The 24,932-nt window shown below is 40.1% G+C and overlaps 1 protein-coding gene and 1 long non-coding RNA gene across 3 annotated transcripts in view; one reads left to right on the top strand and one right to left on the bottom strand.

Moving 5' to 3' along the window:
* The window catches only part of LRRC4C (leucine rich repeat containing 4C), an 860,187-nt gene that overhangs the window by 151,333 nt on the left and 683,922 nt on the right, over positions 1–24,932 (top strand). The window lies entirely within an intron of this gene.
* Positions 22,317–24,646, bottom strand: LOC141989058 (uncharacterized). Its single transcript, XR_012639900.1, has 3 exons — positions 24,436–24,646; positions 24,202–24,351; positions 22,317–22,594 (listed from the first exon to the last, which is right to left on the bottom strand). It is a non-coding gene; the product is annotated as an uncharacterized LOC141989058 (long non-coding RNA).

Raw genomic sequence — 24,932 nt, 5'->3', positions numbered from 1 at the left:
TAGAGGCATATAGTTAAATGTGGTCAATTGGGTTGTCTTTCACTGCTACTGGCCACGTTGCACTTGCTGTATGAATAACTAGGGCTTTAGTCTTTGACATGTCAGTCTGGCACCTTTCCCTAGTCCCCAAATTTACTCTAGGAAAATATGACAAAATATAGATTTTCATATCATGTAGCAGTGAGATATCACTGCAAAAGATTCACCTGTCAAGTTGTGTATTAATATAAGGGAGATGGCAAATACAGAGAAACAGACAGATTTGTAATATATTGTGCCTGATTGCTATGGGGATATATGTGTTAAAAAGCAAAGGATTTACTTTTTTTTTTTTTTTTTTTTTTGCTATGCATGTGTCAGACAGGGAGAGATTGAAATTACCTGATGCTTATTTTTAAATGAGGATGGAAGTTCTCTGCTGTCCTTCTGTCAGTGTAGCTGATGAAATGCCAGAAGGAAAAGAAGGTGATGCCCAATCAGTTTTCATCCTGATGGATTCCAACCCTTTTTTTTTAATTTATTCTGCCACTTTTCTATTTCATGAAGAATATGAGACAATTCAAGTTTGGATATTTTTCATAACTTTGTTTTCCCAAATTTATCAGGTCTGACAAATTAATCTATATATTTTTGAAATGTAGAAGTTTCATAAAAAGATGTTTTTTTAAGCTCATGACAGTAGCAACCATCAGAGCATGAGAAACATTGGATAGTATATGAAATACTGAATTCAAAATCGGATAATGTTACGCTTCTAACTTGAAGTTGATAAAGGCCAGGAACATAGAGATGAGACAAAACTAAGTCTCGGATCTGTTCTGCTGTGATCTGGAAAAACAGGGCTGTCTGAATGTGGTTAAACTGTCACAGATGCTGCAAGACCTGGGCACCAGGAGTGGACTAGGGATTGACAAAGGTGTTTGTTAGCCTCTGCATCTCTTAGCATTAAGTTGACACAATTGACAACACAACTTGGTGTTAAGTTGACAACACAATTGCAATATGAACTTTTTTTTGGACACTGGAATTTGTTTTATGAGGAATGGAATTGTGGGGAAGCTTGGGCCAGAACAGCTTGTGATAGGATCTTTTAATTTAAATTTCTGTAGCCACCAGAAGCCTTTGTGAAAACCTTTTCTGAAAGACTGTGTCTCCAGCAGTGCAGCCTGTTCCTACCACCTCAGGAAGATGCCTCCAGTGTTAGTACTGGGTATAAAGTCAAAGGCTGGTATAGGACTCTGAGCCATAACCTGCTGGTTCAGAGGTAAGTACTGATAACTGAGCCACACTGAGACAGTATCCTTGCAGTATGATGTTTTGGAAAGCTTCTGGTACCCAGGAAACAAATATGTGTCCTAACAAAATGTTTGCCATTCTAAGAGGATTTCAAGCAAAAATTACTCTGGGAGATGACATTGGATAAATTGTATTGTTCACTGTGATATGCCTGCTTTGGAGACCTAACTAGTGTAGGGGACTAGAATGTCCTCCAGGGCAAGTTTTCACTGTGCAAAATCCAACATGACTATTAACACTAATATCCTTCTGAACAATCTCAGTGGAGAATATGAGACCTTCCTTACCCTCTTTCAGTTGTATGGATGGCTCCTCTGTGGAACTGTTTAGACACACAGAGACTGCACTTGAATGTTGCTTATGAAGAACCCATTCTGTAAATAACTAGAGATCATCTCTTTCCAGGGCTATTAGTCTACTACTTTCCATGAACAATATTTTTTTCTTAAATCTCCCTAAACTCTATGGCAGTCAAACATCAAAAGTCAGTTGAACGGGAGAGGAGTTGTGTTAGGGGCTTCCCCCTCACCCCTTCCCCTGCTTCTTGTCACGTAGACAGAAAGCAGAAGACCAGAAGTCCGAAGTGCAGGCAAAGTGATGTTTATTGGGGTTAGTTCCAAGCAAGCATATCCATAGCTGTACATGCCGACAGAGACTGTTTCCCAGTGGTCCCTTCCCAGCTCTGACGCTGCAGAGCCTTGCCTGTGTCTCCCTTCCCTACTCCGCCCTCCTCCTTCTTAGCAGGCTGAAATATACCTGCCATGCATGCCCCTAGTCCCACCCCTTACAATTTATGGTCATGTTCCGTTTTGGAGGGTTGTGAGCGTGGGGTCTTGTTAAGGAAAAGTTAGCACATGTGACTCCATTTTGGTTTGGGGCCCACCATTGTCTAAATGCCAGCACATCATACACCAGGAGGAGTAATCCTTAGATACTGAATCCCTGTGAAAATCCTCCTCCTTGTCTCCAGCCTGCCTTGACTCCCAGTATCTGGTTTTTGTCAGTCTCTAACTCCCTGTCTCTTGGCCTTGATGTGAGGCCTCCCATCCTGATAATAAAGGTTACTGATGCATGGCTTTAGGACCATGCTGTGTAATTAACATACTGGTATAGCACGAGGAATGCACCAAGCAGGGATAGGTGGTAGATAAGACAAAGGTTTGTTTATTGGCTAAGGTTTCCGATGCACGAGGGCAACATGCTTTGCTAAAAGGTATATAACCTTTGTATAATCTGCATTCAGGGTCCCCTCCTGGCTAGCAGGGGGGCACCACGCTCGAGCGTAATAAACTTAGTGTCTTTTGGGAACTCTGCAGTTGTGGACTTTATTTCTGTGCCTCAGCCTAGATTCGAACTGTGCGTGTCCTATCAGGTATAATTCGCAGCATTGGTGTGCGTGTCCTATCAGGTATAATTCGTAGCACTTGTGTGCGTGTCCTATCAGGTATAATTCGTAGCACTTGTGTGCGTGTCCTACCAGGTGTAATTCGTAACAGTCTTTGTCCCACCTCTTTTGTATCCTATGGGAGGGGTAAGGAGTGAGGTTGTGTACTGGCCAAGGCCAGGCTTTTCTTTGGCTTTTGTGTGTTGTATGCCTTCCTTCCAACCCCCCTTTCACTCCTAACTGGTTGCCTGACCTTGGCTTGAGAGAGGAGCAAGGCAGCCTTCCAATGTATGCTCATGTATTACACTCCCACCATACCCTGTAACACTTTTAGCGCTATCCCTTGTCTTTTCTCATTGTACTTAAAACTCCATCTGGTTGTGGGAAATGTAGCACACAGTGTCTTTGTTCATTGTTCTTCACATAGATTAGTAAGGATACAAGAGTATCAAAAGTCAAATCCAAAATTCTATCTCAGGCTGACAAACAAACCTATGTACTAACAAGTTGTAGTGGGGGAGTTGCAAAGCTAAACAAAAACACAGCATTGTCATTTTATTCCAAAGCATTCCAATTTTTTTGAGGAATCTTAAACTGTTGCTGGTTCTCTGTATATTATTTTCCTTTTCTTTTTTTCTTTTCCCCAGTCAATGAAAGCTAGTTGTTCTTATCACCAGTTTAGCAACCTGGGACATGTGAGTGCCGTAATTTATGGATATTTTATTAACTCCATGGACTAGACTCAATAGAACAGTGATATATTTGAAGCTCAGGAACACCAAATTTCACATTTCCCATGCAAGTGTTTGCATATTTCCGACACAAGGCCTTTGAAGATGTTATCTCTTCTGTCCCTGGTTTCAGGCAATATTCACCCAGTGTTAGTCATTGCTCTTCCGCTACATTAAGAAGTAATTTGTGTGAGTTTGGCTTCTGTCTGTATCTATATGTAACCAGTATCCCTAACTCTTAATTTTCACAAATGAACAGTTCACTACACTTAATTTCAAGGACAGAGTACCTGGGCTCCTGCTTAGCAATTTGCTACTTGGTTAATCAGTCCAAGGGTATCTAAAGGGCAACTCAGCTTACACACAAAACCATTACATTAAAAAAGCCAGACTCTCTCCCTCTTTCTTCTTCTTCTTCTTGAAATAACAATATCTGCTGGGCAAATTCTTGCTGAGAGGAGCTGCAGACAAAAATAGCATCCACAAATAGGAATCACTGGTATTAAATTAGACAAGCAGCATACAAGGAAATGAACTTTATTTTCTAAAGTGTCTTTACACAGGGAATGTGGTCCAGTGTTACAGCTGGTGGCTAAGACCTCAGACTAGAGAGTTGCCGTCCTTGCTCTGGTACTGACTTATTGTGTGACTTTAGGCAAAGACTTACTAACTTTTATGGATGGGATTTTCAAAATCATCCAAGCAAGTTAGCAGCACATACGATTGACTTTCAATGGGACAGATGCACTTAACTTTCTTAGGCGCTTTTGTGGGATCCACCTGCAGTGGGTCCCTTTATTGACCTGTCAAATGGGATAATACTTTATGGGATAAAACTTCTTAGAGAGTGAGAGCTGCCATACCATGTCTGGTGATGAGAAGGCGTCAGGTAGTGAGCTGACCTTTCACAGTACTGTAAGTGCATTGGAAGCATATTCTGTGAATGGAAAATAATTCCAAAAGGATTTTATGTATGCACATGTAACTACCGGGAACTGTCAGGACTCAGACCCTGCATCTGTATTGTCTCGGTAGTCCTGACACCAACACAAGTCAGCAAGGCTGCCTGACATAGCACCCTGCCTGCTTGGCTGACGAAACCAGCAGACTGGCTTTTAAGCCCAACAGCAGCAGTAGCTCGCTGGCTGCTCAGTGCACACGACCATGGACTCTCTGCCTCCCTGTGCTCATCTCTTGCCAAGCCCCGCTCCTGATTTACTCCTCCATGGCTCCAGTCTAGCTCCTGCCCTGCACTCAGTCTTGTTCTAGTCCTGCTCCAGCCTTGCTCCTGCCTCAGAACCAACCCTGTTCCTGCCTTCCCCGGCTCCTAGTAATCTGGTTCTGACCCTTTGTTATGATTCCTGACTCCAACTCTGTCTTGACCCTTAGCTGTAACATTCAAGCAGTGACTTCAGCTCTGACTGTTGGTTCTGGTTCTTGGTTTTGACCCTGTCTCGACTCTTGGCTCTGGCGTTTGGACTCCAGCCACTAGGCCAGACTCTTGCTCTGACCACTAGGCCTCACTCCTTCTTCAACCTGGTCCCCTGACAGGAATACTATCGTGGCAAGAATCTGTTTTAAATGAGGGGAGATCAAAGTGCTGTTGTCCAGAGTTGAAGTATGTATTTTAAATACTGCAGGGTATTTAGATTGTACATCATGGAGTATTAAAGAAATGCCTAAAGTAAATTACCAAAGCCCTTGTTTTTAGCCTTTTGAAGGACCTTTCCGGTTGCTTTAAAATATTTTCCGCATCTCCCTCATTCAGCTGGCTTCAGGTGCCTCATAGAACAACTCTCTAAAGAAGGGTTGCATTGACAATAGTATTTATGCATATACAGTGCTTACTGTAACATGTCTCCAGAACATCTGCTCATTACGATTGAGGTCTGTTAGAAGCCCTTGTTGAATATTAATTCACACAATTTTGACTTTCTAGCTGAAGGAACCTAATCCAATGGTAGAATTTTAATTCTTGGTCATGCTGGCTATAAAACTGTAGAAAGACTAAAATTCAAACCACATCTGGTGTGGCCAAACCAGGTTCTTGGTTGTGAAGCCAAGAAAGGTTTAGTGTCTGCAGCATCTAATTGGTTTGCCCATACCTGGGTGGAAAAAGAAATGTTTGTCTAAAATAACCAAGTCAAATTGATTTATCAAAATACCCACTGGATAGCCTTTCCATCTTAACAAAAGAGTTAGTACACTTTGTGTGTGCATTTGCAGATGTTGTTTCAGGAATGAGAAGTGAAAAATAGCACAAAAAGAGGCTGATTAAGTGTCATTTTTGTTTTGTGCTATTTCCCCTGTAGTAGTCAGTCTTCTAAGATAACCTGTTCTTGGGAGATTTCAGCTGAAATTTTGAAAGCCGTCTTTCATAGTTTTACAGAGTTTAGAGCCATAAGGGACTATTACTTCATCTAGTCAGACCTCCCATATATCACAGGCCTTTAAATTTCACCCCTGAGTTGAGCCTTATTTCCATTCAGTTTTATTTTGGATGTCTAAAATGGCAAAGGGGTGTCTGAATTCTTTAGGTGGCTTTGAAATTCTCAAACTTCCAGCACAGCTTTTGTAGACTTAAAAAAATGTGGTTTGAAGAAACATCAGAATGTTAAAACCAAGATTATGTACCTCATGGTGTACATAACTTGACTCAACTCCTGCTTGGAATCCTTTGCTCTGTCACTCCCATGTTCCAGCCATGTAGATCTCACTGGGGCAAGGACCACGGAACCTCTGGCTAGTTTAAATCCAAGCCAGTCATATATTTGGAAGAGCTAGACCCCCAGTTTCAAAGTTTAGAGACATGTCTCTAAGCTTTAGTGGAGCAGATTATCCCATATCTGCCTCCTTTGGGGTTCTAACACCTACCTCCTAAAGCATTTAGTTCTGGTCACTGCAAGAGACGATGGATGCTGGATCTGCTTCAGTATGGCAGTTCCTATGTGACTTTACCCAAAAAATCAGTGGTGTTAGGAATCAGATTTTTGGCTTGGACCTGTCACTAATATTAAGAGATGTTACTAATTTTATTTATTCATTTTTGTAATCCATTTAGTTGTGTCACTGTGAAGCTCTCTGTTTTATTTCGTACAAGGACTTCCTCTACCTAGAGAGACTGCCCGTATCACAATCTATTTGATAGATGGGCTTCCACACATATTGCCCATCCAGCACCTGTTTGGGGGCTTCATGGCCCCTTGAAGGGCATTTAGCTGACGTAGCTGAATGTTAAGAGCAAACCTCAAAAGCTTATTTGCTGCTGGCTATTGGAACACTAATGACAAAGGTGCAGGGAGGGTGTTTCCTGGGTTTTAATGGGATGAGTAGATGGCTTATGGCAAAGTTTTGGGCCATTAACTATGCACAATGACTCATTAAACCCCATGAAATGTACTGTTAGGATCATTATTGCTATTATAACCTAAATATCTTTTGAAATCAGTTTACACTGGTACCTTTTTAGGTGGATTTTTCCTTGAATTTCCCATTCTTTGTGCACGACTCCATTGATGATGTTGGTGCTGTTAAGCAGCAATAACGTGTTCAGCTTTGATTCATCTCATACTTTATGGAGTGTTGATCCCTATTTATCACCAGTCCTTCCTCCAATCTCCTTTCAAAGACCTGCTTTCAGGTGGAATTTGACACCAAAGTCAGTTATTGTATAAATAAGCTTTCACAACCCTAACACCAATAGAATTTTTTTTTAAATAGCTGTTTTGGTTTTTTAAAATAAACCTTCCAACACTACTCCTGGAATAAGCTGCTATTCAACATACATACATAAAGTTAGAATGCTAGACATTATGGTTTTCATGATTTATATAGCACTGTAAAGGAGCATAACTGTCACAATTAGAGCGGGCTGAAACTCAGGATTTCTGGTTTGCAAGAAGTTTTGGCATCTTGAAATTTGGTTTCATTCTGATTTGGAACAAAACCAGTTTTTTTCAAAAATTCGCACGCACCAGAAATCTCTGCGCCCTCCACCCTCCAAAAAAATTGTTTTAGAAACACTGGCACGTGGTCCCTGGTACCAGCAGCTGCTGTATGAAATTGACATTTCCCAAGAGGAAGGATGGTCCAGCAGTTTGGGGCACTAGCATAGGACTTGGGAGACTAACATTCAATCCCCTGCTCTGCCAGTATGTATGACCATGGGCAATTCCTGTATGACCATGGGCAATTCATTTAGCCTCTTTGTGCCTCAGTTGCCTATCAGCAAAATGGGGATGATATTTACCTCCTAGGGTACTGTGAGGAAAAAGACAGTGAATAGCTTTGAGATCTACTGCCTGAAAAATGTTGTATATGAGTTACATATTATTGTTATTTCCAGGATCCCTGCTGTGGAATTGAGAGCCTAGACTCAGCATTCTAGTGAGAGTTGTTCTCCCAGGGTTGCCCCAGAGCCATGGACCCTAGAAGCATGGGGTCACTGACCTTAGGCTATGCCGGAGCTGTCAACCCTAGAAACCCAGGCTCCCGGGCTCCAGGGCAGGCCATATGGCAGGGCTCCCCAACAGCCCACTAGTCGAGCTGGCAGGGAATCAGGAAGATTTCTAACAGAAAACAGAAATTTCTAACAGAAAGTGTTTCAAGCCTAACTCACTTTCATGTGAAATTTCAGGTTCAATGGACCACCATTTTCTGATGCCACAGAGGAAATTTCCAACCAGCTCTACTTGCAACCTGCAAAACCAAAGCATCCCAAACATTTCCTACCTGAAGTTGTCGCAGTTGTCTTAATCTGATGAACTGAGATATCTTATTGCTTTTAAAACTAGATCTTATATTCCTAGGCTTTTTCATTGGATGCCATCTCCTGCTGTCCAACCTTCTCTGATCTAATAGACATCTGTAAAGTTCATGTTTGTTTTCCACGGCTCTGACCATGTCCAATTTTTCCTTCTGTCTTTACTCTAATTCCCTGTCTTTTCCCCCCATGCCCATGACATTCAAATTTCCTACTGAGTTCTGTCCTTATTCCCCTCCTATACCTTCCTTTTCTCCCTGCATTTCATCCATGCCTCCCCTCTTGTCCTGACTGCTCCCTTTGGGCCTGTCTGCTGTACAAATACATCAAAGCGAGGGGTATTGTATTACAATGTGGCATCATTGAAACATATTTGTAATGTATAATGTAGATGAGTCCTTTATTGTGTTCCATAACTAGGCTAACACCTCTTTCCCTTTGATAGCACAATGCTATACCTTTTGGTTTTGTATCTTTCACTCTGTTCATGATGGGGAAACATGCAAGGGTGTTTGCGGGCTTGTGGTTTCTGTTTTTAGTGAGTGTCTGTTGATAGTTTAAAAGAACATAATTTGCTACTGGTGAGTCATTCTGCTACAGAATTCAAGATGAACATGAAAGAAACACTTGATTTTTTTTGTTTGTGTATACACTCTCCCTTTAGAAATGTCATAAAATCTCTCACAATTCAGGATATTGCACCTAGGGTTTCAAACTTCCATAGGACAAGGATCCCCAGAACCTCATGTTTTGAATTTATTTTACATGAAACAAAATTTCCCCTCTTAGGACCAGAGCCTCCACTGGTATAAACTGGCATAGCTTCCTTGACTTCAGTGGAGCTAAGCCAATTTACATCAGCTGAGGATCTGATCCTCAGTGTTGTCATATATAATACAGCTGGCCAGAAAGAAACAATTCCATTTTGTGAAAAATATAGAGATTTGAAATTTTTTTTGTTGTGATCCAGCACAAAATCAAGACTTTTGATTATTATTATTTTCCTTTTGCCAAAAATACATGAGAGAGACAGACACCTCTTTTCCAGAATAGCCAATAGTCTGGTGGGAAGGGCACTTATCTGGAAAGTGGGAGGCCCTAATTCAAGTTTGTGCTCTGTGTGATTCAGAGAAGGATCTTGAACCCAGACCTCCTAGGTGAGTACCCTGATCACCAGACTATTAGCTCTTTTCATGTGGCAGTTGGTCTCTAAATTCCATTCTGGACCTGAGAAAACTGATATAATTTTCATCATGACAAATATACTTGCACAAAACATTTCAGTGTTGATAAAACTGCATTTTTAGCTGTAAAAAAGTTCATCAAAAAAGTTTTGATCATCTCTCATTATACCGTACAGAACATAAGAATGGCTATACTGGGTCAGACCAATGGTCCATCTAGTCCAGTATCCTGCCTTCCAACAGTGGCCTATGCCAGATGCTTCACTGGGAGCGAGCAGGGTATTATGTTGAGTGATCCATCCCCTGTCATCCACTCCCAGCTTCTCGCAATCAGAGGCTTAGGGACACTCAGAGCCTGGAGTTGCATACCAGACCATCTTGGCTAATAGTCATTGATGAGCCCATCCTTCATGCATTTATCTGATTCTTTTTTTAATCCAGTTATACTTTTGGCCTTGACAACATCCACTGGCCACAAGTTCCACAGATTGACTGTGTGTTGTGTTAAGAAATACTTCCTTATATTTGTTTTAAAACTGCTGCCTATTAATTTCATTGGGTAACTCCTAGTTCTTGTGTTACATGAAGGAGTAAATAACAGTTTCTTATTCACTTCACACTATTCATGATTTTATAGATCTCTATCATATCACCCCTTAACTGTTTCTTTTCTAACCTGAACAGCCCTAATCTTTTTAATCTCTCCTCATATGGAAGGTGTTCCATGCCCCTAATAATTTTTGTTGCCCTTCTCTGTACGTTTTTCTGATTCTAATATATCTTTTTTTGAGATGGGAAGACCAGAACTGCACATGATATTCAAGCATGGGTGTACCATGGATTTATATAGTGTCATTATGATATTTTGTCTTTTTATCTATCCCTTTTCTAATGGCTCCTAACATTAGCTTTTTTGACTGTTGCTGCACATTGAGCAGGCGTTTTCTCCCTCCAATGACTCCAAGATCTTTCTTGAGTGGTAGCAGTTAATTTAGACCCCATCATTTTGTATGTGTATAGTTAGGAATGTTTTCCAGTATGCATTAGTTTGCATTAATCAACATTGAATTTTATCTGCCATGTTGTTGCTCAGTCACCTAGTTTTGTGTTACACTTTGTAACTCTTTATAGTCTGCTTTGGACTTAACTATCTTGAGTAACTTTGTATAATCTGAAAACTCTGCCACCTCACTGTTTACTTATTTTTCCAGATCATTTACGAATATGTTGAATAGCACTGGTCCCAGTACAGATCTTTGGGTGACACTGCTATTTACCTCTTTCCATTCTGAAAACTGACCACTTAGTCCTACACTTTGTTTGTGATCTTTAACCAGTTACGGATCTATGAGAGGACCCTTCCCTTTTATTCCATGACTGCTTAGTTTGCTTAAGAACCTTTGGTGAGGAACCATGGCAAAGGCTTTCTGAAGGAGAAAGTAGCTAAGGACATTGAGGTCAATGGTAAATGGGACAAAATACAACATGGTTTTACAAAAGGTAGATCACGTCAAACCAACCTGATCTCTTTCTTTGAGAAGGTAACAGATTTTTTAGACAAAGGAAATGCAGTGGCTCTAATTTACCTCGATTTCAGTAAGGCATTTGATATGGTTCCACATGGGAAATTATTAGCTAAATTGGAAAAGATGGGGATCAACATGAAAATTGAAAGGTGGATAAGGAACTGGTTAAAGGGGAGACTACAACGGGTCACACTGAAAGGTGAACTGTCAGGCTGGAAGGAGGTTACTAGTGGAGTTCCTCAGGGATCAATTTTAAAATCTTTTTATTACTGACCTTGACACAGAAAGCGGGAATGTGCTAATAAAGTTTGCGGATGACACAAAACTGGGAGGTATTGCCAATACAGAGAAGGACTGGGATATCCTACAGGAAGATCTGGATGACCTTGTAAACTGGAGTAACAGTAATAGGGTGACAGGTTTCAGAGTGGTAGCCGTGTTAGTCTGTATCAGCAAAAAGAACGAGGAGTACTTGTGGCACATTAGGGACTAAGCAATTTATTTGAGCATAAGCTTTCCTGGGCTAATACCCACTTCATCGGATGTATTCAGTGGAAAATACAGTAGGAAGATACATATATACACAGAGAACATGAAAAATATGGGTGTTGCCATACCAAGAGTAATCAGTTAAGGTGAGCTATTATCAGCAGGAGAAAAAAAACTTTTGTAGTGATAATCAGGATGGCCCATTTCCAACAGTTGACATACAAACACATCATACATAGGTGTTTGAGTAATAGTAGAGGGAAAAAAATAAGCATGGAGAAATAGTTTTACTTTGTGTAATGACCCATCCACTCCCAGTGTTTATTCAAGCCTAATTTAATGGTGTCTAGTTTGCAAATTAATTCCAATTCAGCAGTTTCTCATTGGAATCTGTTTTTGAAGTTTTTTTGTGTAGTATTGCGTCTTTTAGGTCTGTAATTGAGTGACCAGGGAGATTGAAGTGTTCTCCGACTGGTTTTTGAATGTTGTAATTCTTGACGTGTGATTTGTGTCCATTTATTCTTTTACATAGAGACTGTCCGGTTTGGCCAATGTACATGGCAGAGGGGCATTCCTGGCACATGATGGCATATATCACAATGAGCCTCTGATAGTGTGGCTGATGTGATGAGGTCCTATGATGGTGTCCCCTGAATAGGTATGTGGACAGAGTTACCAATGGGCTTTGTTGCAAGGATAGGTTCCTGGGTTAGTGTTTAACCCCCTCAAAGAATTCTCATAGATTGATGAGGCATGAATTTCCTTTACAAAAGCCATGTTGACTCTTCCCCCAACAAATCATGTTCCTCTATGTGTCTGATAATTCTGTTGTTTTCTATAGCTTCAACCAGTTTGCCTCGTACTGAAATTAGGAATACTGGCCTTTAATTGTCAGGATCAACTCTGGAGCCTTTTTTTTTAAAAAACAAATCAGCATTACATTACCTATCCACCAGTCATCTGCTACAGAGGCTGATAGTGGTGACTGTTTGACTGCTACTGTCCTACAACAACAGTGCTACTTTTGTTTGGTTGATCATGAACCTTTCTGGGAGACATGAACTTTGTCTCAAAGTAACACCTTCTCTTGTTCCTTTTGCCTTCCCCATGCTGCATTCCATCACCACAAAATGACACAGTGGCACATTGTCATGTGAGCTTCCTGTCAGATACTTCTACCAGTGATGATATAGCTCTATATCTGGTGCCTGCTAGCTCTGTGCACAATTTATATTACTATATGTAAAATACTTTAGTACTTGTGAAGCATATTACTGAAGAAGAAGAAACAATAACAAGAAGTGGTCAGATTATAATGCTTATAAGTTGCAACAGTCTGGGTTTTGTCTGCACTGAAAACATTTTCAAACTCAATAGTAGTAATTAGCAATCTTCTTTTCTGGCCAAATTCATTGTTAGTATACTAGGTAGTGGCATAATGGAATCTGACCGACCTCAGAGTCTCCCACTTCCTGTTGTCTAGAAAGGCAGCACAATTCATTAGTGAGTGTATCTAAAAAGTGACACTAAAGAGCTGTGCAGTATATTAAGATAATGGGATGGAAAAGCAATCAAAGAAGAAAGCTGCTGATGGAATTCACACAGTGGCCTGGTCCCAGAGGAATACATGATAAATTCTGCAGAATCGCAATGTGGTTTTCTATGTAAACCCTGACTGAATTTTTTTTGCAGTGACTACTAGACCTAAATGGTGGTTATAGGGGTAAAATCTGTAGCAGGAGTATGGTAAGCATAGAGATCTATGCCATATTTATCCATCTCTATAAACTTTGCCACTTCAGTCCCATTCTATTCTAGTCATGTTTGATTCTGCTTTGGTGTAGAATTTAATCATTACTGTTTGTAGGAAGGCACTTGACAATAACCTTTAGGGAAACTTGTTGTTTCCCTTGTTGTTTCACTATATTTTGTTAAGTAAATCTTAGTGCAGAGAAGATGTTTAATTGGCCAGTAGTTGTGGAGGTTATTTGCCTTCCTGATTCAGAAAAGGGACTTTAACCTAGGTTTCCCACCTCCAGATAACTGCTCTGATCACTAGCCTAAAGAGTCAGTCTTCTCTCTCTCTCTCTCTCTCTCTCTCTCTCTCTGAATTAATATGTATTTATACAAAATAGAACAGTTCCAACAGGAAAGCTTGAACCTGCTCAAAATGTGTCAGAGCTTCAAATTGAACCTGGTTTCCTGCATCCTACCTGAGTGCCCTGATGACTAGGCTATTCTGTGGCAGGTAGGTCATCTGTCTCAATCTTAAATATTATCCTAGAAGTAAGAAAATTTCATAGAAACAGATATGTTTCTATGAATTGGCATTTTCTGACAAAACATTTGGTCAAAAAATTCCTGACCAGCTCTAGTATGTACTTTTTGTAGATGCTTGGACAAATGTTTGTATTTCTGGATAGTATTTATTACAGTAAATTCAATTGCTTTCTGACCCTCAGGTTAGGATTAAATTGTGTTTGTATGAATATTCTGAGTTGTAGACATATAGCAGGGCTTTATCGGTTGCAAATTAATTTGTTGGAGACTACATTTCTCTTTTGTGCTTCTGTATCTATACGCATGCCCCAATTCAGCAAAGTATTTAAGCATACTCTTAAATGTAATCATGTGAGTAGTTTGACTGAAATGAATAGGACTACTCATGCTGAAGTTAAGCAGAGTCTTAAGTACTTTCAAGAATCAGGGCCAAAGTGAACACCCTTAAAACACTTGCCAGTTTCCATTTTTACTACGATTTGCACTATTCCATATATTTAGGAGAGGATCACAAATGTCATTGTATCTGTATGATCAGATAAATGTGATATAAACAAATCTTTTTAAGGGCACCTTCTTAAGCAGTGATTTGGTTGGCAGGCTGGAAATTGCCAATTTTCTAACTGCCAGGGTTTTAACTCATAAATGTAATTGTCTGTTTTAGGTGATCTGAATATAGCTGGGAATATGGGGGCTGTCATATGTAAAACCAACAGTAATGTAGCCCTGCCTAATAGCTTTCTGATGCAGGATGAATATTAGAACCACAAAAAGCAATCATTTAAAAAAAATCCCTGATCTTTATTCATTACCCAAATTTATTTAACATATTTTCCATTCTGTTATTTCTAGCCGAGTAGCACAGATGGAGTGTTTGGGGTAACGATAAGCCCTGTTGCTGCTAGATAGTTGTGATGGTTGAGTAAACACAGCAATCCTCATTTAGTCACTGGATGGGTTCACCTACTTGGAAAGGCTTAGGAAACTAAAAGCTATGGCTTGAAGATTTCTCAAGGATGGAGACGTGTTGGAGGCAGCTTGCTCAAAGTTGCAAAAATGTAGATCATTCAACTGTATATTAGGTCTCTGGAACCTGCTGTTTCCAAGACATGCAAGAACACTGGCATTGGCCCACTTTTTCTGTGAAAGATGGAAACACTTTATCTAAAGACTGTAACAGTCAATGTCAAACTGTTCAAATCAAGCTACTTTTTCCTAAACTGTCATTCACTATGAACATGCACTCATATAATAATTAATTGCCGCTTAAGTGGGTTAAGATTCTATCTTTGCTCCAATTGGTTCAATAGATTCATAGAGTTTAAGATCAGATGGATGACTGGATCATCTAGTCTGACCTCTTGCATATCACAAGCCATTACATTATACCTTGTTACCCTTGAGCCCAATAACTTATGTTTAGCTAAAGCATATCTTCCAGAAAGGCATGCAGTCTTGATTTGAAGACTTCAAGTGATAGAAGAGACATCGCTTCACTTGGTAGTTTGTTTCAATGGGTAATCACGCTTACTGTTTTTAAAAAATGTACCTTATTTCTAGAAGCTGTGATTTCCTTTATAAATAAGAGATTCAGACACAGTCCACTAACATATCTGTGTGCCGTGACTGAGGTAGTCACCCTGGTAGGGGGAGATGAGTAAAATGCTGTGGCTAATTTAGATTCATACTGTACATTTACCATATGGTTCAGTGGATATGATTCTTCCCTTTTGAACAACAAAACTAATTAACTTCCTACCAGGACTTGGACAGATACCTTAGTGTGGCTGATACCACGATCCAGAAAAAGAACACTGCACAGTTGGGGAGGTGTGTTCCTTCACAGGAAACAGTATGCTGAGTTTCCATCTGTCTATTTTCAGCAGTTAACCAGTGTATAAAAAATATCTCACAAGAGGAAAGTAAAAGGGGCAATAACTTCAGCATCCCAGCTAACGATCCATCAGTGAATCTACCCCTCATGCTGAAATCTGCCCCCCTCTCCTTTTGGATGTACAATATTGTTCAATGCAGTAAAACAAATGAAGAGAAGAGACCAGGAGACTAAAAGGCCAATGGATTATCTGTTAAGCAGCCCAATCTCAATATGCCTCAATTTGTCTAATGCTTGATTTATTGCCTTCTGTGCAAAGGTCAGAATCTGCCATACTTTCCCTTGGGGTCCACCTCTCTTTTTACCAGCTCCATCTGGTTTGGGTAGATCCAAGCCATGACCACTGTGGACCACTTTATCAATTGACGGTTACTCTTTGGAAATGACTTTTAATCAGCAGAGAGCTTTGACAATGGAGACAAGGAGAGGAATGTTTTGAAGGTTAAAGGCAAATGACTTGGGAAAAGCTAATCTGGTTAGCAGAGGACTAAGAGCCATCTGTAGTGTGCTCAATACATGGGGCAGATAGCCAAGTTTTCTCTCCAGCCGTAGCCTGTTAGGATGGGGAGGAAAAAAAAAAGCAAAGGCTGTAGAGTTTCTGTGGAGCCTCTATTCCCTCCCCCACACACATTTGGAAAGTCTGCTCAGTTCCCAATGGGTTAAGGCAAATATAGCACTATACATTAATAAAAAGCTGTTAAAAGCAAATCTGTAACACCAACATGACTCTGTCCCTCCTCCTCCTCATTAAACATTATGATTCAAGTGGATCCTTACACAAGTGATGCCTTTTATTTTTCATTGAAATAATGTAATTACTAGAAATAAAGGTGACTATGAAATAATATGCATTGCCTGCTAATTTGTTCTATAATTCTTGGCTTTTGATAGGCTTATAAAAGGCAGACCACCAGCCTCCTGGTTGTATCCTTAACAAGGGTTCCTTAAATACAGTCAAGACAGTCCAAAGAAAATTAAAACATTCCCCATCTGCAGTTTATTCACTCTTCATGCATACATTGGCCCTCCAGTCCCCAACCCAGTACAATGTTTCTGTCCCTTTAGTTGGGGGTTTCCTAGTGACCTTTGCCAAAGCTGGGCACAGTTCAAAGTCTCTTCAAGGACTTGTTTTTCACACCCTCTGTTTCCTGAGCATCCCCAGTGTACTGCACTCACCTGCTGCTCTTTATAGGGAATCGGCTTGTCTCCCACAGGTGTGCATCCTTTAGTAATGAGTGTTGGCTAGCCCCAGGCCTTCTAGCCATTAATGGGCAAACAACCCACTGATGTAGGAATATAGGCCTTTTTTAGCCAAGAGTTTCAGTGGGCTATATTGCGTACTCCATTTGTAGACTACATTGGAAAATCTACACTGTAATATTAGAAAAAGATCTATAAAATATGTGGTTTCTGCAAAATTTTTGCAGAAATGAATTCATTTTTCCACCAGGGAAAATCAAAATGAATTTTTAGTTTGGGATAGGGTCAATGTGAATTGAAACTTCTGGGTTTGTATAACTGAATCAAAATGTTTTAATTCAGGGTCAGTTAGATGTTCCCCAACTGAAGAAAGAATCCGAACCTCCCTGCCCCATAATTCCTCCTTTCTGGAAGGAGGTCTTGTGATCTCACTTCTCATATCCAATTGTCATGGGGTCATCAACGCCCTTGCCAGCCAAGCAGTGGCACTCATTGCTTTATTTTCCTTTGGGGGTGGATCTTCAGACATTGGTCTGTTCTGCTGATGTGATTTAGCCCTATGGCCAAGTCTCAAACTTACTTAACGCCTTCTGGGGTATCAAAAGCCCAACTAAAGGGTCCCAGCAACCAAAAGTTTCCTTTGCCTTTTGGAACTTCTCTCTGCCTATCCTCGGGACCTTGTTCCCAGCTCCTTTCTGGGCTATCTTTGAGAATCTTTCTAGCTCTGGGATAGAGCACCCAGACTACTTCCCTGGAATACTGTTCTCAGTCTCTGCTGGTCTCTGTTCCTTTTGTCTTTCCCCACTCATTATGGGGCATTGGGTACTGAGCATCCTGCAAATACAAGCCCAGGGCCTTTCACAGGAGCCTGCTCACTCATTGTGGTTCTGCTCCAGACTATGCACTCTCAACGTTTTTATAAGGCCTGTGTGTCCATTAAACAGTTTGCTGATCCCCTTAGCCCTACCCCCCTGAGGCTGGGAGGAAACTAATTAAATCTGTCACAGGTGGGTCTGGCCCCAACTCTCCTGAAAGGTAGAGGGTGCCTCATGTCTGCTTTTTCTTCTTTGACTGGGCTCACTGGTTGGATACGTATTTCCCAGTTCAACTGCTGTGGTACATTAGGGGAGATGTGATTGCAGAGCCTGACCCATAGAAGAGAATGGAAGCATGGGGGCACCTGAGCTAAAATTTCTCTGTAGCACCACAGTGCCTCTGAAGTTCTGGTAGTTCCAGGTATGGGTGAAATGAAACTTATGTTCAGAAGTCTCTAGAGAGTACTTGGTTTGGAGGCCCTTTTCAATCTCTTAGAGATCTAACTGAACCCTAATATGTTCTCCAATACATTTACTTATTTATATTCTTAATGGGAATGTAAAATTGCACTTTTCCCCTTTTTTTTGCATTAGCTAGTCATATTGAACCAGCTGGGATGACACAAAGGTGGCAGCAAATGCCATGAGAGAAACTAAAAAAAACACCACCTCCTAAATATCTTCAGCCTCCATTTGTGCACAAAAACATGATAGGAGAATACACAGAGCAAGAACGATAAGAGCAGAGGAAAGAGCTGGAGAGGAGCAGGAGGTTATTTACTGTGTCTTGGGTCCCAGGTAGAAAATGCATATAACAGGCAGTTGACTGTACAATAAATTAGACGCTGTTAAGATCTAGGCATGAGTTGTGCCAGATCTGTATGTGGCCCTGTTTGTTATGTCTGGCAGAATGAAATCTGCATGAGGGCCATGTTGCACATCTCTCAAGTTCTGAATATGAAAATGGCAAGATGTCAAGCCCCACCCACCGTAAAAGATAATTCTGAAACAAACGTGCAGAATCTCAGATAGCATATTCTAATCTGCAAGGTAGTGGGTTTTAGTGAGGACCCTGCCTTATATTAAAAAACTTGGCCACCTAATGAAAAAATCAATTAAAAGGATCTATCGCTGTCAGACAAGGTAAGCTAGGCGAGTCGTATAACATTTAAAAGAACTCACTGAACTGTGAAGACTGACGTTTGAGTCATAAAACCAGACTTTGTTTAACAAAGTTAATACATTTTAAGCTTGTTCTGTCTTAAGATTTAATAAAACTGGAGCAATGAGTGATTGCAGAATTGAAAACAGATTGGCTTGCATTTCAGACCACATCAGGTTTAATTTAACAGAGATATTAATTTTGATTTTTTACATTAATAGTTATGGAAGGCGATTGTGAACAATCTGTCAGTTTTACCATTCATATGCACTGCACAGAAGGTCTTTAAACTACCTTGAGATGCCAAGTAATTAGTTTCATATGCTTCTTGGTACCTGTAGTTGATGCTTGTTGCAGAAAAAATGTTGGAAGCGTGAACTTTTCCCTCCTCTCTCCACAAAAACAATTAATTACAAAAATATGTTGTTGCTACTAAGAAACTCAGAGCAGGATTTGTACCTGAAATGCCAGGTGCACTGGAAACATTGGCAATGTTGGGATGTCACATTCTAACTACTTTCCTCCCACTAGTCCATCCAGCTTAGCAAGAACACGTCCCATACCTTGACTGTACTTCATCCTCTTCTGCAGTGATCCGTAAGATTTCACATGCCAACCAAGCATAAGTGGGTTCTATGCTTGGATAGAAGATTTCAGAATAACTATTTAGAGGCTGCAGGAGGTTGTGCCGGTGATTCAGTAGTTGCCATTCTTTGTTGGGATTGTTGAACTGATACCTCAGCATGGTGCTAGAGGGTGCTGTATTGCTTGAGTGATACCAACTTTCAGAGGAGAAGTAAATCATTAGGGCCAAAATGCTCAAAAGTGACCACTGATTTTGGTTATCCTATTTCTTGGATGCTCGGTCTGAGAAACCTAGGAACTGATCTTTTGTAAGGGCTCAGCAACCATAACTCTATTTGAAGTCATTGGGAGCTGCAGGTGTGGAGCTTGTCTGAAAATCAGACTCAAAGTTTGACAGCTGGGGCACCCAAAATCAGTGGCCACATCTAAAAATATGGACCAAAATATCACCAGTTTGGCTTCTTTTGGGGGGAAGGAGGTTTGATGAGGATGAAGGCTGTTAGCCCATGAATTAGACACAATCTACCTGGGTAATTCTAGAGCTGGTTAAATAATGGAGACAATATGTTAATTTATTTGCAAGTTGATGACAAATATCAAATAATGTATATGATGAATATTAATCTGAATAATAAACCAATTTATTCATAAATAATTTATTCATCGGTTGATCGGGAAAATGTATTGTATGAAATAGTCTTGACTTCCATGGCTGAGTGAAATATTCTTGACTGCTGTTCAACCAAATTACATTCTGCATGGTGTCTGTATTGCCTCTGTAGCTTCAATGGGATACAGTACTACTTAAAAAGGTGAATTGCAAAACACTTTCCAACAAATATTCAGACAGTTTTTTAATGAAGTTGTTTTGACTCTTTTTTTTAATGCTTTTTTAAAAATTTTCTTTCTATGGACATTATAAAAACATTATTGCTTGTAACTCAATGTTAACTCCAGTTCAGGAAAACAGCCCTGTTTCAGAAGAGGGCTTAATCACATGCTTAAGACCTGCGTCAATCAATGGAACTTGAGTACATACTTCAGTGTTTCCAGATTTGGGTCCTTTTAACTTAATATTGGAGTAGAATTGTGGAATGTGAATTTTGAGCTTGTACTCAAAATATTAACACTGGAAACCTAATTCTAATATTTACACTTATCCAGTTGGGAAGTGAAATAATACCATGTGACCTCTGTGTCCAATCAGACTAATAAAATTTATCTTTTGGTTACTACTTGCAGAAGATTTATTTTGAACAAACTACAGAACAAGAACTGTTTACCAACGTTATTCATCAAATGAGTAGTTGGTGTTTTCATCTTGCTCCAAATAAAGTCTACATGTGTTGTAGAAGGTTAAACTTTTCCCCTCCGTACAGTTTGTCTTTTTATTATTTCAGAAATTAATTACATAAACTTAACCCTAAACTTTTTCTGTGGTGCTGGTTGTTGTAGGATATCTCTGACCTTAGTTTCCTGTTTCCAGATCCACCTTTCTCATTTCCTGGTGGAGTTCAGGAGCTGAACTAGCCACAATGAATAAGCAAAATTTAATCACCAAGTTGATGATGCAGGGTTCTAACTCTGGCCAACAGGTGGAGTACGAGAAAAGACCTGCATTCCTGTGTGGTTGTATATCGTATTTAATGGGATGTTGTTGCTATTCCTGTTAGGAAAAGTTAGGGTAATCTATGTGTATACAATATAGATTGCAATGTCCTGGCTCCAGTGTTTGCCACTGCCCTCTGCTGGATATAATCAGAACAGATTAACTGTGTACCTCAAGTGCTATAGTGCCAACAGCTAGAAGAAAATTTCCTTTATCTTAAGTGGCAGGCATTAAGAATCCAGCTGTTGTCATGAGTGGCTGTGTTCTGCTTACTGTCAATTCCCTAGATGGTTACGGATATGTTAGCTTTTAAAAGAATCGTATGTCTGTTCCAGCAATCTTGCAAGATGACTAATATCAGGACTAGGAATCTCTTTAAATAATTCCTCAGAGGTGTTCCTGAGCACTGGCTTGATCATTTGGATTCTGTCTACACTAATCTACATTAGCTGCTATGGTACTGATGACAACAAGCGGGTGTGAGCCTCAGAAAAATAAGAATCATTCAGAAACTTCAGTCCGGTAGCTGGAAGAATATTTAGAAATACAGAATACAAACAACCACTGGAGTGACATTTTATCTCCTGCATAAAATAAACATAGAGTGACTGTTCACCTTGGGGATCCAATATTTGTTCTTCCTAATACCAGGTTTGGGTCCAGTGCATCGGAAAAATGCAGATTGTGTCTAACATGACCTTAGAACAAGCATGTCATATAATTTATGCTAAGAATTAAATTCTTTAGCTAACTTATTCTCAATCACTTTTCTTTATGCAGTGTCCTCTAGCGGCTGTGTCACATTCTGGGGTGCAATCCACACCAGTGAGGGGTTGTGTCATCACCTTCCCTGTAACACTGGGTGCCTTAATTGCTCTGTTGCTGTGACTCGCAGCTCAGACACCAACAACCAGCAGACAAGCATGCAGTATCCCAAGTGTTTGAGTGCTATGCAGCCCTGGTTCAATGCTTTGACTCCAGAAACCTTCCTATAATACGACAGCCCCACTCTGGTTTCCACCAGCTTTGGTTACACCTGACAAGATCACCGGAACCCCATATTTTCCCCAAATTGTGTGCTCTGCAAGGTCCATTTCCTGGACCATTCAGAGGAATGATCAGGTTTGTTTGCTCCTTTAAAGACACAACATACAGCAGTTTGCCACATTATCTGGAGTTAACACTTACTTCCATTCAAATACAGCACTGGTTTGGTTTAGATTAAAAATAAAACCAGTTTATTAACAAAATAATATAGGTTAAGTGATGCCAAGTGGAAGGAATAAAGTTAGAAAGGGTTACAAATAAACAAGAATAAAAATATACTTTTTAGTGGGTAAAACTTAACTCAGCAAGCTAAGGCCTTGGCTCAAGGTACATTTCTACCCAATCTTTCGTTCCCAGCACCTTCAGCCCCCTTAATTCAAGCCCCCTTAATTGCTCTGCTTGCAAGAGCTCTAGCCCCTTTATGTCTGTCCAGTGATGGATGCCAAGATGGCTTCTGCTTCTCCTTATATTGTCTTTCCAAACTCACTGTGTTATCCCCAGACTTAGGATGACCTCACACTGTTCTTCCTTTCCTGAAGACTTTCCATCCACTTGCTGATTTGTATGTAAATAGAGCTTCCATTGTTTTGGGTCACACCTTGCTTAAATTCATTGGAGACAGGTAGATATCTGTGAGAGAATCAGTTTCTCGGTATGTTTTGGTCACAGACTTTAAAACAAAATAACATTAAGTATCCATATTTTTATATAGTGTTAATACATACATATCACAATGATATTAATCACTAGGTTGCCATTAGCTTTCAGAGAAGACGTGACCTGACACACTTCTATTATACAATAATATTGTATATAATCAGTTGATTCAACTAATTTCATTTGATGGTCAGATTTCCCCTCAAGAGGCAATCTCCCCCCTAATAAGTGTGATGTCTTTGTTTACCTTTTATGTAAATGTGCTTTCATTGTCACTGCTTGATGACAAGCAAATACACATTCCTTTGTCTAAAGCAGATTGGGTTTATGCACTGCTTGCCAAACACATTTTAAGAATATAATTTCAGCACATACTCATAAGTCTTTATACACACCCTGTAAATACACCATGCAAGAATAGTAATGATCAGCAAATTTGTAGTTTTCCAATGATATCGTACATGACACAGAGTAATGCACCACCAATGGGTCTGTGTGTCATAGGCTGAACAAATACAATGAAGACATGCTCCATGCTCTGTGGAGCTCACTATCCTCTGCGCTTAAGTTCTGAACTCCTACAGTAGTTAATATTCTAAACGCCATTTGAAAACTGGGATTACAAGCACACTGAAGCTGTACAGCATATTGTCTAGCTCTCGTAAGTCTTGACTAACACACTGAAGTGCGGTAGATTTCTCTTGTTGCAGCAGGATATAAAATTTAACTGATCCTTTTGTTTCATGAGAAATGGGGCCTCAAAATGGTCACCGGTCCCTCTGACCGAAGTGCCATTTGGGCATTGCTCCAAAAATTAATTCATTAAGCTCTGCTCCTTGGACCAGTGACATTTTCAGTCTCTAGTTTTGTATTATTTTCTTTATTTAATTAAATGTAGTTATATCATGCTTGCTGCAAAGAAAGTGAGAAGTAGACTGAGAATAAGTAAAGCAAAGATATCAGAGCTGTTGAAACCTAACAATTATTTATTGATTCACGAAGCATCTTTCCTAGGGCTCATGTACACTGACATAATTGTTGCTTGCTGTATGCTATAGATACATAGTCCATTTCACCAAACACCAAAATTGAGAGGCAAGCTGCAACCATTATAATGGCACTTGAATGCTACCTAACAATTTAGGGGCTACAGGGGGGAAAAAAAGATACTTACAATTAAATCAGTAGGGAATTTTAGGCAGAGAGAGTGTAATTTCCATACTGTAATTCAGCTAGGACTTTGGGGCACAAATCTTCCAAAAACTGCATGGGATCTTTAAAGACGAGGAATATAGTCAGGACCTTGGTTTTATATTTCATCCAAAAGACAGCACCAGCAATAGCATGATGTCCTCTAGCATGATCTTGACAGAGAAGAGCACTCAATTGCCAACATCATTTCCTGTAGTATCTTGCTTTTTCTTCTCATGCAGCTACCAACCTGGCTCAACCCTGCTTAGTTTGTAAACTGTAACAAGAGGGCAGCCTGAGATGGCATGGCTGCAGTTACTCAACTCTCTCAGGCTAAACTTTCCTGCCACCTCACCACTTTAAGACAAGAACATTGTTTAGGTCCCTACCTTGCAGTGAGCTGGGACAGAATCTCGGTGTTCTTCTTTCCATTTCAGACCAATGACCGGTTTTTCAGTAACTTCCTTTTCTTCATAGCCGATGCCAACTTGGCACGATGCAAGCTTCCTCTGAACTAGATGCCACTACTGTTTCCTAGACTGGTAAACAGGGAGTTCTTATGTGAGTAAATGCAGCTGGAATCCTCTTCTCCCCCCACCCTCTCTGGGTCTAGAGAATATTACCTCTTTGACACACCGCAGGCTGCTGAACCGTGGAGCAAGAACACAGAATCTCCTGCCAAAAGTGAGCCTTGTGCACAGCAGTGCAATCTACCACAACTAAAATCCTGAGCTAACTTGGAACTACCACTTGATTCAATTAGATTAGTATCTGATGCTCAATTCTGCATAGTAGCTATGCATGTAATTTGGTTGAAATGATGCATGACATACAGCACTGCCACCCGTCTCTCTTCCATTTTGATTTCCTTTTGCAGTTGATTGAAATGACTTCCCTGATCTAAAAAAAGAACATTACGATTTCTCCTCTCCCTCCTCCCCCTTTTTTAAACTTTTACTGTTGCTTCTGAGACAATTAAGATAATTCAGCCATTTAGGAAGCAACAGTCACAGTGGTCTTAGAACCATTTACATTTTTAGTGTTAAAATGCAATAAAAAGCCACTATTGCCTACTGGAGTGTTAATGTTCTCTTATTGTGTTTGGTCTGTAAAGAATGGC

Source organism: Natator depressus, chromosome 6 (assembly GCF_965152275.1).
Source record: "Natator depressus isolate rNatDep1 chromosome 6, rNatDep2.hap1, whole genome shotgun sequence".
NCBI classification, from domain to species: Eukaryota; Metazoa; Chordata; order Testudines; family Cheloniidae; genus Natator; species Natator depressus.
This window is presented reverse-complemented; position numbering and strand designations above follow the sequence as displayed.